The sequence below is a fragment of the Rhinoderma darwinii genome, chromosome 10 (genome assembly GCF_050947455.1).
Source record: "Rhinoderma darwinii isolate aRhiDar2 chromosome 10, aRhiDar2.hap1, whole genome shotgun sequence".
Taxonomy (NCBI): Eukaryota; Metazoa; Chordata; class Amphibia; order Anura; family Rhinodermatidae; genus Rhinoderma; species Rhinoderma darwinii.
The window spans coordinates 35902585-35915761 of record NC_134696.1 but is presented as its reverse complement, the minus strand read 5'-3'; the positions used below and the strand labels follow the sequence as shown (position 1 = coordinate 35915761).

The 13177-nt window shown below is 41.7% G+C and overlaps 1 long non-coding RNA gene across 1 annotated transcript in view; it reads left to right on the top strand.

Annotated features, from left to right (window-relative positions):
• Nucleotides 1–1507, top strand: part of LOC142662756 (uncharacterized) — a 30195-nt gene extending 28688 nt beyond the window's left edge. The window contains exon 2 of the long non-coding RNA XR_012850976.1: nt 1005–1507. This is a non-coding gene — a long non-coding RNA (uncharacterized LOC142662756). The remainder of the gene's footprint in view (nt 1–1004) is intronic.
• Nucleotides 1508–13177: the final 11670 nt, after the last annotated feature.

Genomic DNA, 13177 nt, shown 5'->3' with positions numbered 1-13177 from the left:
AGAAAAAAATGGATTTATTTATCCAACATCCACTACAACGTTTCACCTTCTCTATGAAGGCATTTTCAAGCAATGTGTGTTAAGAATACATAAGTATATATAGAGGGTAGAGCCCAAGCAATCAGTGTAAAAAAATCAATACATATTTATACAATAGTTTCCAATTTGACTAACATCAAAGCGTATAAAGTGACCAGTGACATAAATTTCAGTAATGTTCATACGAGACATAGTATGAGGTATTAATTTATATAGTAAATACAACATCAATATCGTACAAAAGTTAGTGTTAAAAGTTAATTGAATGTACAAAGTGTAATTATTAAAAACAAGAACAGCTGGCACTCATCAATCTAGAAAGAAGAATCGTTATAGTTGGACTCATATGTGTTACACATTTCCAGCCGTCGCCATTCTAAACGTCAAACAGCGCGTGCCCATAGCTAACTCAACCATTGGGTCAACTCCAGCATGTGATCAGTGGTCACCAAGATAACACAAGACAACAACGCCAAAGAACGTAACACGAGTCATCCATATCAATAGATTCAACCCCGCGTATACGTCACCCATCCACGGGTGTGGAAGCGCCATCTTTAAGAGGGGAATACAGACACCTATAGAAATATCTATAAGGCTAACACACATAATATTCCATCAATCAATTCTCAACAATATTCACAGGATCCAGGAGGAAGATCCCAGGTAAGGGGAAAAAAATTCCTATACATTTGCAATGCACAGTCAAATTTAGATTTTTAAAAATAACAAAATAGTACTCAAGAGTGGATATTTTAACTACATGGTGTTAATAGGAGGACACTCACTTTAAGGTCTAATTCCACGCAGAACCTGAAGTCAGGTGTGACGGACATTAACCCTAATATCCCATGCTACACATGTCACACACATAGAGGTCCACCAAACTCACATATTGGGAAAACTAATCATGAATAGCTTCTTGCTACTAACCCCTTTTTATTATAATGTGTCTTTTTCCATAGTGGCTAGATGGTATCTGGAACTATAGAATTCTGTGGTTAAGAATAATATGTTGGACAATGTGGACTTCAAAGTGTGGACTACTACGTATAAAACAAGAGTTAAAACAAGAAGAAGAACATGTAACTGAATTTCTTTTTTCTGACATTCTATCAGCTACTCAAATTATTGACAGCCTTATATATATATAGCACCTGGACTTATGTGGAAAGATGGTTAATGGCGTCCTCACACGGGAAAGCTGCCTTCGCTGTCCCTCTTGCCTGTCTGTGACATCCAGGAATCATTGTAGTCACCAAGGATTTCCCCTCCTTTCCTAACCAGGGCTGACAACTCAATCGTTTGTTTTTACCAAAAGAAGCAGCCAAACAGCTCTTCCAAGTAAAGCTCCGGATCTCAACTTCTTGAACCCCTATAAACATAGTCGTGGTGAGATATTGGGAAAACTGTAGCCACATAAATTCTCCAGTTTTTAATGATTTTTAATAAAAATGTACAATTGTTAGCTCCTGCAGTGTCATCTCCTGCTCAGAGCTGATATGAAAAAGGCATTTGTTGCAGCAATGCAGTGTGGCTTCGTAGTGTATTTCTTTTTTTGAAGCTTGCAGAACTGTGAATGCAGCTCTGGAGTATAATACAGACTGTAACTTAGGATCAGTACAAGATATGCAATGCAATGAATTTACAAAGTTACTCAACTTTTTATGTAACATATCTCTATATGTTGATTGTATAGAGTTTCTAAAAAGGGAATATATAATCACTCTTAATTATTTGGTGTGGTAAATGATTGGTAATGACCAATCTTACTTGTGTCACACAGTATATATGAAAACCAATACAAGGCTGAGTCTTTAAGCTCGATAAAAATAAATGCATTATTCATATATTTAAAATATCTTTGACAATATATATATATATATATATATATATATATATATACACCTTAAATAATAATTTTGAATAATTAACATCATACACATTCACAGTATTAATTATTTTGTGATGTACATTTGTTTTTTTTTTCACTAACACACACTTTATTAATTTTTTATTATATTTAGAAATTATGATGTAATATTGTTATTTTGAATCTGAGTATTTATTGAACCTGGATACTAATTTGGTGTCTAGTTGTAAAAGGTGCAGATATATGGTTAAAAACTAGATACCAGTTTCTTTTAGAAATAATTATAACTTGCTATTTCCCCCATGAGGAATAGAAAATAAGTTCAAATGAATATGGTATCGAATGGGTTAACATAATAGGCCAGACACGTCTCTGCCTCACTTAGATGTCTCCGTTCCGGCTCAGGCGTCCATGGCAACCTCTAAAGATTTAGTATCTCCAGGTGCACGTGATGCGACATGATGTAATGACGACCTCTGCACGTGTACGCATCACGTGGTGCTTGACACTTTCTTCACGGGGAGGTATTGCCACGAATGAATGAAACATGGCGCCACTATTGGACTGTGGTAATTAGAAAATTGAGACATATGGAGCGATACATATATGATTGGTCAATGGCACCATAAATAGGGAGTAGTTTATGTAGGATGCCACCCCCAGACGAAGGCGCTAGCCGAAACGCGCGTCGGGGTAGGATGGCATTCCAGGGAACGAGAAAATGACTGGTTAGTAGTGATGATATTTTAATGTGGGGGCTCTTGTGATGAGTCTTTATTGATTTTCTGCACTCGTCCGCTAACTAAACAGCAATTTAGCCTTTCTTGTCCAGACTACCTGTACACATTGCACTTTAACATATGTGGTCGTTGTATCATATGTATATGTATTTTAACGAATTGGTACAGTAATGTGATATTAGTATCCCTGTTATGGTAGTTCTATTTGGTTCATCAATGTGGATTAATTTTTTATATATATTGTCAAAGATATTTTAAATATATGAATAAAGTGTTTCTTTTTATTGAGCTTAAAGACTCAGTCTTGTATTGGTTTTCATATATACTGTATGAGCACAGCTCTGTTACATATTGGGATTATTTATAATGTCCAGGTAATGGAATGACATGCAGTGACTATAGGTTGGATTATTGTGTCACACAGTGTATAAGACAGAAGATACAAGAACAGAACTGAGGGACCTAAATGGACTTCTAGTCATGAGCTCAGAAATTAAATGTCCATCCTTTTAGGTGATTTTTACCTGCTATTTATTTTTCTCTGTTCTTGCTGCTTGGCTGTTTTTAGCTCATCTTTATTAGGGCAGAGCTGTGATTTGTGGCTATAACTTATCTATAGTGCCTACAAGAAGCCTGAGGTAGTCTAAGACACACCTCCTGTCTCATCATTGGTTCAGGCTGCAGCTCTCTCCCTCCCCACTGCAGCTCTGCCTCTTCAGATTGGCTGCTGTGTATAAACACAAGTCTATCACATGATCACCTGGAAGTTGGTGCAGATTTACATTTCAGCAAGGATAGAATGATTATAAAGTGCAGTCTACTAAACCACCGGTGAGAAAAATAACAACATCAGGTAATTGCCACCCATATAGGTACTGTAGATAAAAGAGTCTTAGTGGGGCGGGGGGGCGAAGAGTCACTTTAAATTTCAAGGGGTGAGGGGATAATTAGCCCTTTAAAGTGAAATATGTATTAGAAGAAAAAAATCAAACAACAAAATAGAAGGAAAAATTCTAAACTTTTTATTCTTTTTATTTTCCATTTGACTTTTCTAGAGCTGTAATATTATATTTGGACTCTACGCAATAGCTAATAAAATATTCATGACTACTGATAGATGGTTATATTTATGTGACACAAATTACCCTGACGTTTTCTTGTTTGATGCAAGTACTAATTTCATTTGCATTATGAACGGAGAAAGCTTATTGCAGTTTGCGTGTGCGGCATGTAAGAACAACTGATTACTCTCTATGATGGATGTTATAGGAAATAATTAACAGGTAAAGAAATAGCTCATTGAGAAATATAATGTCAAATCTGCCCACTGCCTGAACACAGGCAGCAGCCGTGGTGGCCCGGCCCATGTTATACAATCACATAGAACTATGACACATAGACTTTTTAGGATAAAAAAATTGAATGTCACATTTAATTGTATGGTTAAAAAATCAGCTCCTCACAGCAAGTGATCACCTGGTAACCCCACTAATCCAGAGCAGGAATGGTCATTATATTCACCTGACAAATCAATAGAGAAGTGACCTGGAAATAGAAGATCCTGTGTTGTTTTCTTGTGTCAGGAGCTTGGTGACTAGAGATAATAGCCACCATCATTGTACCTATGGGGTCTTCGCCCAGTAGTCCACGATCCCTGACTGACATGTACAGTAATGTGCAAACGTTTTAGGTAATTCGTGGAAAATGCTGAAAAGTACGAATGGTTCTAAACATAGAAGTGTTAATAGTTAATTAACAAAATGCAAAGTGAATGAACAGAAGAGAAATCGAAATCAAATCAATATTTGGTGTGAACACCCACTTCATCAGCAAGGTCTCTCCCAGGCAAAGATTTCAAAACAGACTTGGGGTTTCAAGATGTGCTGTTCAAGGTCTTTTAAGAAGCACCAAGAAACTTCCTGCCAAGTGCCTTTGAAAACTGTGTGCACCAGGGGCGAAACTAGGAAAGACTGGGCTCCATAGAAAACTTTTGATTGGGCCCCCCCCCCCTAGGTAGATAGTGCCAGACTGCCCTCCCCAAGTAGTGCCACACAGCTCCCCACTTGTGTATAGTGCCGCACAGACCCCCTTGTATATAGTGCCATCCTGCTCCCCCTTGTATATAGTGCCACACAGTCTCCCTTGTATGTAATGCCACACAGCCCCCCTTGTATATAGTGCTACCCTGCTCCCCGTGGTATATAGTGCCCTGCTCCCCCTTGTATATATTGCCACCCTGCTCCCCCTTGTATATACTGCCACCCTGCTCCCCCCTTGTATATTGTGCCACCCTGCTCCCCCTTATATATACTGCCACCCTGCTCCCCCCTTGTATATTGTGCCACCCTGCTCTCCCTTGTATACAGTGCCACCCTGCTCCCCCCTTGAATATATGCCACCCTGCTCCCCCTTGTATATAGTGCCACCCTGCTCCCCCTCCTTGTAGATAGTGCCCCCATAGCCCCCCTCTAGATAGTTAGCCACATAGAGCCTCTGTAGATAGTGCCCTATATAGAAGCCCCTGTAGATAGTGCCCCACATACAGCCCACTGTAGATAGTGCCCACATATGGACTCCAGAGCTGCAAGGCAATAGTGCTAACGTGCTGCCCTACGTATAGCTGCCCCTATAGATAGTGCTCCACATATAGCCCACCTCTGTAGATAGCGCCTCACATATAGGTCCCCCTGTATATAGTGCCCTACATAAAGCCCCCTGTAGATAGTGCCCCACAGGTAACCCATCCCTGTATATAGTGTCCCACATATAGCCCACCCTTGTAGATAGTGCCCTACAAATAGCTCCCCCTATAGATAGTGCTCCACATATAGCCCACCCCTGTAGATAGTGCCCCACATATAGCACCCCCTGTATATGCTGTCCCACATATAGCCCACTCCTGTAGATAGTGCCCTAGATATAGCCTACCCCTATAGATAGTGCTCCACATCCCAACACATAGACCCCCCTGATGATGGAGGCCCCCTCCCTGTAGATAATGGCACTCACAGTTTTATTAGAAAAAAACACAAAACTTTACATACTCACATGATCCCGTTCCCACACCGTCCGGTGGCAATGCAGACCTGCTCTCTTCTGGTCAGGTCTGCTGGGGCTAAACGACGCAAGCAGCGTGATGAAGTCATTGCGCCGCTAGCATAGTTGAAAGGCGCTGATTAGCAAGGCAGAATGACTTGCCCCATCAATGAGGGCCTTTCAACAACGGAAGCGGCGCGATGACATCCTCAAGCCACTAGCGCCGTTGAAAGGCGCTGATTGTCTGGGCAAAATGACTTGCTCCGCCAATCAGTGCCTTTCAACAATGGAAGCGTCATTGCGCCGCTAGTGACGTTGAAAGACGCTGATTGGTGGGGCAAGTCATTTTGCCCAGACAATCAGCGTCATTGTAAGGCGCTGAATAGTCGGCCATTCAGCGGTAATGCATGTAATTGTATCTGCGTGCTATAGATGCAGGTACAATTAGTGCAAGAGAGGGTGGTGGCGGCTTGTTTTACCGCTGTAGCAGCTATAACATCTGCTAGCGGTACCACCGGGCATGGGGGGGCCATGTCGGCAGGCGGCGCAGGCCCCCTCATCCTGCGGGCCTCGTAGAAGCTGCTACGGCTGATACAGCGGTAGTTACGCCACTGGTGTGTACTTGTACCTAGAAGAATTGATGCTGTTTTGAAGGCAAAGGGTGGTCACACCAAATATTGATTTGATTTAGACTTCTCTTCTGTTCAATTACTTTGCATGTTGTTAATTGATTAAAGAGGCTCTGTCACCACATTATAAGTGGCCTATCTCCTATATAAGGAGATGGGCGCTATAATGTAGGTGACAGTAATGCTTTTTATTTAAAAAAACGATCTATTTTTACCACTTTATTAGCGTTTTTAGATTTATGCTAATGAGTTGCTTCGTGACTAAGGGTATGTGCACACACACTAATTACGTCCGTAATTGACGGACGTATTTCGGCCGCAAGTCCCGGACCGAACACAGTGCAAGGAGCCGGGCTCCTAGCATCATACTTATGTACGATGCTAGAAGTCCCTGCCTCGCTGCAGGACAACTGTCCCGTACTGTAAACATGATTATACTACGGGACAGTTGTCCTGCAGCAAGGCAGGGACTCCTAGCGTCGTACATAAGTATGATGCTAGGAGCCCGGCTCCTTGCACTGTGTTCGGTCCGGGACTTGCGGCCGAAATACGTCCGTCAATTACGGACGTAATTAGTGTGTGTGCACATACCCTAAGCCTGTTTTGGCCTTGTGGACACAGCCGATTTCTGCAAATCTGACATGTGTTACTTTATGCGGTAACAACTCCAGAATACTTTAGCCTATCCAAGCGATTCTGAGATTGTTTTCTCGTGACATGTTGTACTTTATGATACTGAAAAAATGTTGTCGTTAAATTCAATATTTATTTGTAAAAAACACCAAACTTTCGAGAAAATTTGCAAAAATCTGCATTTTTCTAAATTGTAATGTATCTGCTTGTAAAACCGATTGTAATACCACACAAAATATTTACTAATTAACATTTCCCATATGTCTACTTTAGTTTAGCATTGTTTTTTGAACATCCTTTTATTTTTCTAGGACGTTACAAGGCTTAAAACTTTAGCTAGAATTTCTCGCATTTTCAAGAAAATTTCAAAAGGCTATTTTTTCAGGGACCAGTTCAGTTCTGAAGTGGCTTTGAGGGCCTTATATATTAGAAAGTTCCCATAAATCACCCCATTTTAAAAACTGCACACCTCAAAGTATTGAAAATAGCATTCAGGAAGTATTTTAACCCTTTAGACATTTCATAGGAAATAAAGCAAAGTAGAGGTGAAATTTACAAATTTCAATTTTTTTTTACAAAATTCATTTGTAATACATTTTTTCTGTAACAGAGAAGGTTTTACGAGAGAAACGCAACTCAATACTTATTGCCCAGATTCTGCAGTTTTTAAAAATATCCCACATGTGGCTCTAGTGCGGTAATGGACTGAAACACTGGCCTCCGAAGCAAAGGAGCACCTGGTGGATTTTGGGGCCTCTATTTTATTAAAATATATTTTAGGCACCATGTCAGGTTTGAAGAGGTCTTGTGGTGCCAAAACCGTGGAAACCCCCCAAAAGTGACCCCATTTTGGAAACTACACCCCTCACGGAATTTTTCAAGAGGTATAGTTAGCATTTTTAGCCCACAGTTTTTTTGCTCAATTTATTGGAACTGGTCTGTGAAAATGAAAATCTACTTTTTTTCTGAAAAAACATACGATGTTTTAGTTTTTACAAGGAATAAAGGAGAAAAAGCATCCCAACATTTGTAAAGCAATTTCTCCCGATTACGGCAATACCCCATATGTGGTAATAAACTGCTGTTTGGACCCACGGCAGGGCTCAGAAGGGAACGAGGGCCATTTGGATTTTGGAGCGCAGATTTTGCTGGAATGGTTTTTGGTGCCATGTCGTGTTTGCAAAGCCCTGGAGGGACCATAACAGTGGAAACTCCCCAAAAGTGACACCATTTTGGAAACTACACCCCTCAAGGAATTTTTCTAGGGGTATAGTTAGCATTTTGACCCTACACGGTTTTTGCTGAATTTATGGGAATTATGCCGTGAAATTGAAAATCTAAATTTTTTCTAATAAAATGTAGTTTTAGCTCAGATTTTTTCATTTTTACAACAGATAAAGGAGAAAAAACACCCCAATATTTGTAAAGCAAACTCTTCTGAGCACAGAAATACCCAATATGTGGTAATAAACTGCTGTTTGGACACATGGCAAAAGTTAGAATGGACGGAGTGCCATTTGACTTTTGGAGCTCAAGTTTTGCTGGAATCGTTTGCGGCCCCATGTCACATTTGCAAAGCCACTGAGGGGCCAAAATAGTGCAAACCCGGCAAAAGTGACCCCATTTGGAAAACTATACCCCTCGTGGAATTTATCTAGCGGTATAGTGAGCATTTTGACCCCCACAGTTTTTTTGCTGAATTATTGGAATTATGCAGTGAAAATGAAAATCTACATTCTTTCCACTAAAATGTTGCATTTTTTTCATTTTCACAAGGAGTAAAGAAGAAAAAGCGCCCCAACAATTGTAAACCAATTTCTCCCGAGTATGGTAATACCCCAAATGTGGTCATAAACTGCTGCTTGGATACACCACAGGGCTCAGAATGGCAGGAGTGCTACTTGGCATGTAGATTTTGGTTGATTGTTTTTTGGGCGCCATGTCGCATTTGCAGAGACCCTGAGGTACCCGTACAGTAGAAACCCCTAAGAAGTGACTCCATTTTGGAAACTATACCCCTCAGGGTAATCATCTAGGGGTGTACTGAGCATTTTGATCCCATAGGTGTTTCATAGATTGTATAAGAATGAGGCAGTGAAAATGAAAAATATTTTTTTCTCCCCAAAAATATGTAGTTTTGCACCCAATTTTTTTTTCCACAAGGAGTAATAGGAGAAAAAACAACACATAATTTGTTACCCAATTTCTCCCGATTACAGCAATACCCCATGTGTGGCTCTAAACGGCTGTTTGGGCACATGGCAGAGCTCAAAATGGAAGGAGTGCCATGTGGCTTTTAGAGCACAGATTTTGCTGGACTGGTGTAGGGGCGCCATGTCGCATTTGCAGAGCTCTCTTAGGTACCAGAGTAGAGTGTAAAACCCTGAGAAGGGACCCCATTTTGTAAACTACATCCCTCAAGGCATTTATCATTTGCCTGGACATATGACATAGGATATGATTTTCGCAGCATTAGCCCACAATGGCAGGGCTCTGGGGTCAAATAGTAAAACAAACCCCCAAGTAGTGACCCCCATTTTGGAAACTGCACCCCTGAAGGCATTTTATTAACGGGTGTAGTGAGCATTTTGACCACATAGGTTTTTTTTTTCTATTAGAAATGAATGCTCAGTGGATGGTGCAAAGTGAAAATTGCAAATTTCCACAGGTATATGCCATTTTAGTGCACAATATTTTGTGCCCAGTTCATGCCACTGAAGAAAAATACCTCAAACTGTTAAGCGGGTTCTCCCGGGTATGGCAATGCCATATATGTGGAAGTAAACTGCCCGTTGGGCACGCTGCAGGGCTCAGAAGGGAGGGAGCGCCATTTGGCTTTTGGAGCGCAGATTTTGCTTAGTGGTAATTTTGTTTGGGGTTTTGCTGGTATTTCAATTTATGATGTGGGTGCATATGTAATCTGTGCGGAGTACATCAGGGGCATAATAAGAGGATTTTTATAATGAGGTAAATAAATAATAATTCATAGTTATGTGGCCAGTGTCGCACTGATAAATGGTGCCAGATCTTATCCGCTTTTGGAACACTCTGCACATTTTGCATCGCCATATTCGGAGAGCCAGAACTTCTTTTTTTCTCAACCAGAGCTGGGTGAGGGCTTATATGTTGTGGGACAATCTGTAGTTTTCATTGGTACCATTTTGGGGGACATGCAACTTTTAGATCCCTTTTTTTATTCTGTTTTGCGAGGGGTAGGGACTAACAAACAGCGATTCTTGAATAGTTTTTCATGAAAATTTTTTACGGCGTTCACCGTACGGGTAAAATAGCGTGATATTTTTATAGCTTGGGTCGTTACGGACGCGGGGATACCACATGTGTACTTTTTTTATGTTTTTTGGTTTTCCCTATAATAAAATACTTATTATAGGAAAAAAGGCTGTTATAGTGTTTTTTTAAACTTATTTTTTTCATGAAACTTATTTTTTTTAACTTTTTGACAACATTTTTATTAACTTGTTTTAACTTTTTTTGTGTCCCACTAGGGAACTTGAAGGCATGAAGCCCTGATCGCTATTCTAATACACTGCACTACCTACATAGTGCAGTGTATTAGAGCTGTCAGCTATTCACTGACAGCAAGCCTACTAGGCGTCCCCTCCCGGCAGGGCCTAATAGGCTTCCGTAGTAGGAAGCGATTGTCAGGCTACGGTTGCCATAGCAACCATCGGAACACCTGCGGGTGCCGATGGTTGTCATTAGCAACCATAGGGTGCGATCTAATCACTTTGATGCAGCGATAGCTGCATCTAAGGGGTTAATCGGCCGGATTGGAGCCTAGCTCCGGTCCTGGCCGTTAGAGCACGATGTCAGCTGTGACAAACAGCTGACACCCGGGCCCGTGGCAACCATCGTGGTTGCTGACAGGCTACAAGACACTTTGATGCATCGATCGCATTGATCGATGCATCGAAGGAGTTAATCGGCCGGTCCTCGCCGTTGCAGAGGGGTGTCAAACAGCTGATTACCGGTGGTGATAGCGCTGGCTCAAGGTGAGCCAGCGCCATCACATACAGCACGTCATGGAGCTGTGATTGGTCAGTCTGCTTTGACTGACCAATCACAGCGATCGCTGGCAGGAGACTGCTGTGATCGGTCCCCTGCCATCTTACTGTGCCGGTCAACTGTCATAAACAGTTGACGGCACAGTTCTGTCACCTTGTCCTTTGACAGGGTGACAGTTTTTAGCCAGGACGCACCGGTACGCCCCGGTGCCTTAAAGATCTTCAGTGCAGGACGTACCGGTGCGTCCTGGTGCGGTAAGGGGTTAATGCCCATGTGGGCGTATTTTTACTTTAGACCAAGTGGGCATTGTACAGGGGAGTGTATGACGCTGACCAATCAGTGACCAATCAGCCTCATGCACTCCTCTCCATTCATTTACACAGCGCATAGGGATCCTGTTAGATCCTTATGTGCGGTCTTATACTTACACATTAACAATACTGAAGTGTTTAGACAGTGAATAGATATTCCACGGGATGTCTATTCACAATCTCTGCACTTCGTTACTCTGTCTGTGGTAGTTACAGCAGAGGACGCGTAATCTCGCGAGATTACGCGGTAAATGACAGGCTACAACGAGATCACGCTTCCTCGGCTGTAGAGATTGTGAATAGACATCCCGTGGAATGTCTATTCACTGTCTAAACACTTCAGTATCGTTAATGTGTTAGTATAAGACAGCACATAGCGATCTAACAATATGCGCTGTGTAAATGAATGGAGAGGAGTGCATGATGCTGATTGGTCAGTATCATACACTCCCCTGTACAACGCCCACTTGGTCTAAAGTAAAAATACGCCCAGTTGGGCATTAAGCAACTCATTAGCATAAAGCTAAAATCGCTAATAAAATGGTAAAAATAGATTGTTTATTTAAATAAAAAGCACTGCTGTCACCTACATTATAGCGCTGATCTCCTTATGTAGGAGATAGGGCACTTATAATGTGGTGACAGAGTCTCTTTAAAAAACATTAACAATTCTATTTTGAAAAATATTCTTACTTTGCAGCATTTTTCCACAACTGCCTTTAACTTTTTCTCAGTACATTCTGTGCATTCTCCACACTGCGATTCTCCTACTACTCTGCTAAGTAATTGCTGCCCTGTCTGGCAGCACGCAGAGTCCCTGCTAGTCCACATTACTTATCATGCTTCTATGAAGCATCATATTCTTTCCCAGAAGAAATGCTTCTCATGTGAGAATACTTCTGATGCAGGTTAAAAATCAAAGTCCAGAAAATCAGAGGCACATAAGGCTGGATTCACATGAGCACATTACGTCCGTAATGGACGGAACGTATTTCGGCCGCAAGTACCGGACCGAACACACTGCAGGGAGCCGGGCTCCTAGCATCATAGTTATGTACGACGCTAGGAGTCCCTGCCTCTCTGTGGAACTACTGTCCCGTACTGAAAACATGATTACAGTACGGGACAGTTGTCCTGCAGCGAGGCAGGGACTCCTAGCATCGTACATAACTATGATGCTAGGAGTCCGGCTCCCTGCAGTGTGTTCGGTCCGGGACTTGCGGCCGAAATACGTTCCGTCCATTATGGATGTAATGTGCTCGTGTGAATCCAGCATCAAGGTTCAACAAGCTATGGGCATTGAATTTCTTATTTATACAACACGGATCAATAAGACGGCTGTACGCATGAGGTCTAAAGATGGCCATGCACCTTCGGCCGAACGATCGCTCAAGCAACAGCTATTCCTCCCGACTTCTCCATACGCATGCACGCTCAATTTGGCCTCACTGGCATGTGTTCTCAATGGGGTGCGGGGAATAAGCCGCTTATCTCCCTTGAGAACAAAGGATTAAGCATGTTCAAACTTCACATGCCCGTTCCCTGTTTTTTCCCCATTTGCTGAATTTGTTGCACAAATTTCTGCAATTGAAACTCACAAACATCTGTATGGGGTTGTTTCTGCAGCACGTGCATTTTGCTGAAAGCCCCACTAAGCTTAATAGGACAGGCACAGACATTTCAGTAAACAAATCTGCTGCGTGTGAACATACCTTGATGGAACTGCTCCGCAGTGTGATTTATAGCTCAGTTGTGAAGCCACTGTACATGTCCTATGTGTGAGTTCATGATAAAATATCACTGACATATATCGAGAAGCAATGTACAGCCGGCCCACTCTATCCATGAACAAGTATGGACGTCCGCCTTAGATACCAGATAATACAATTC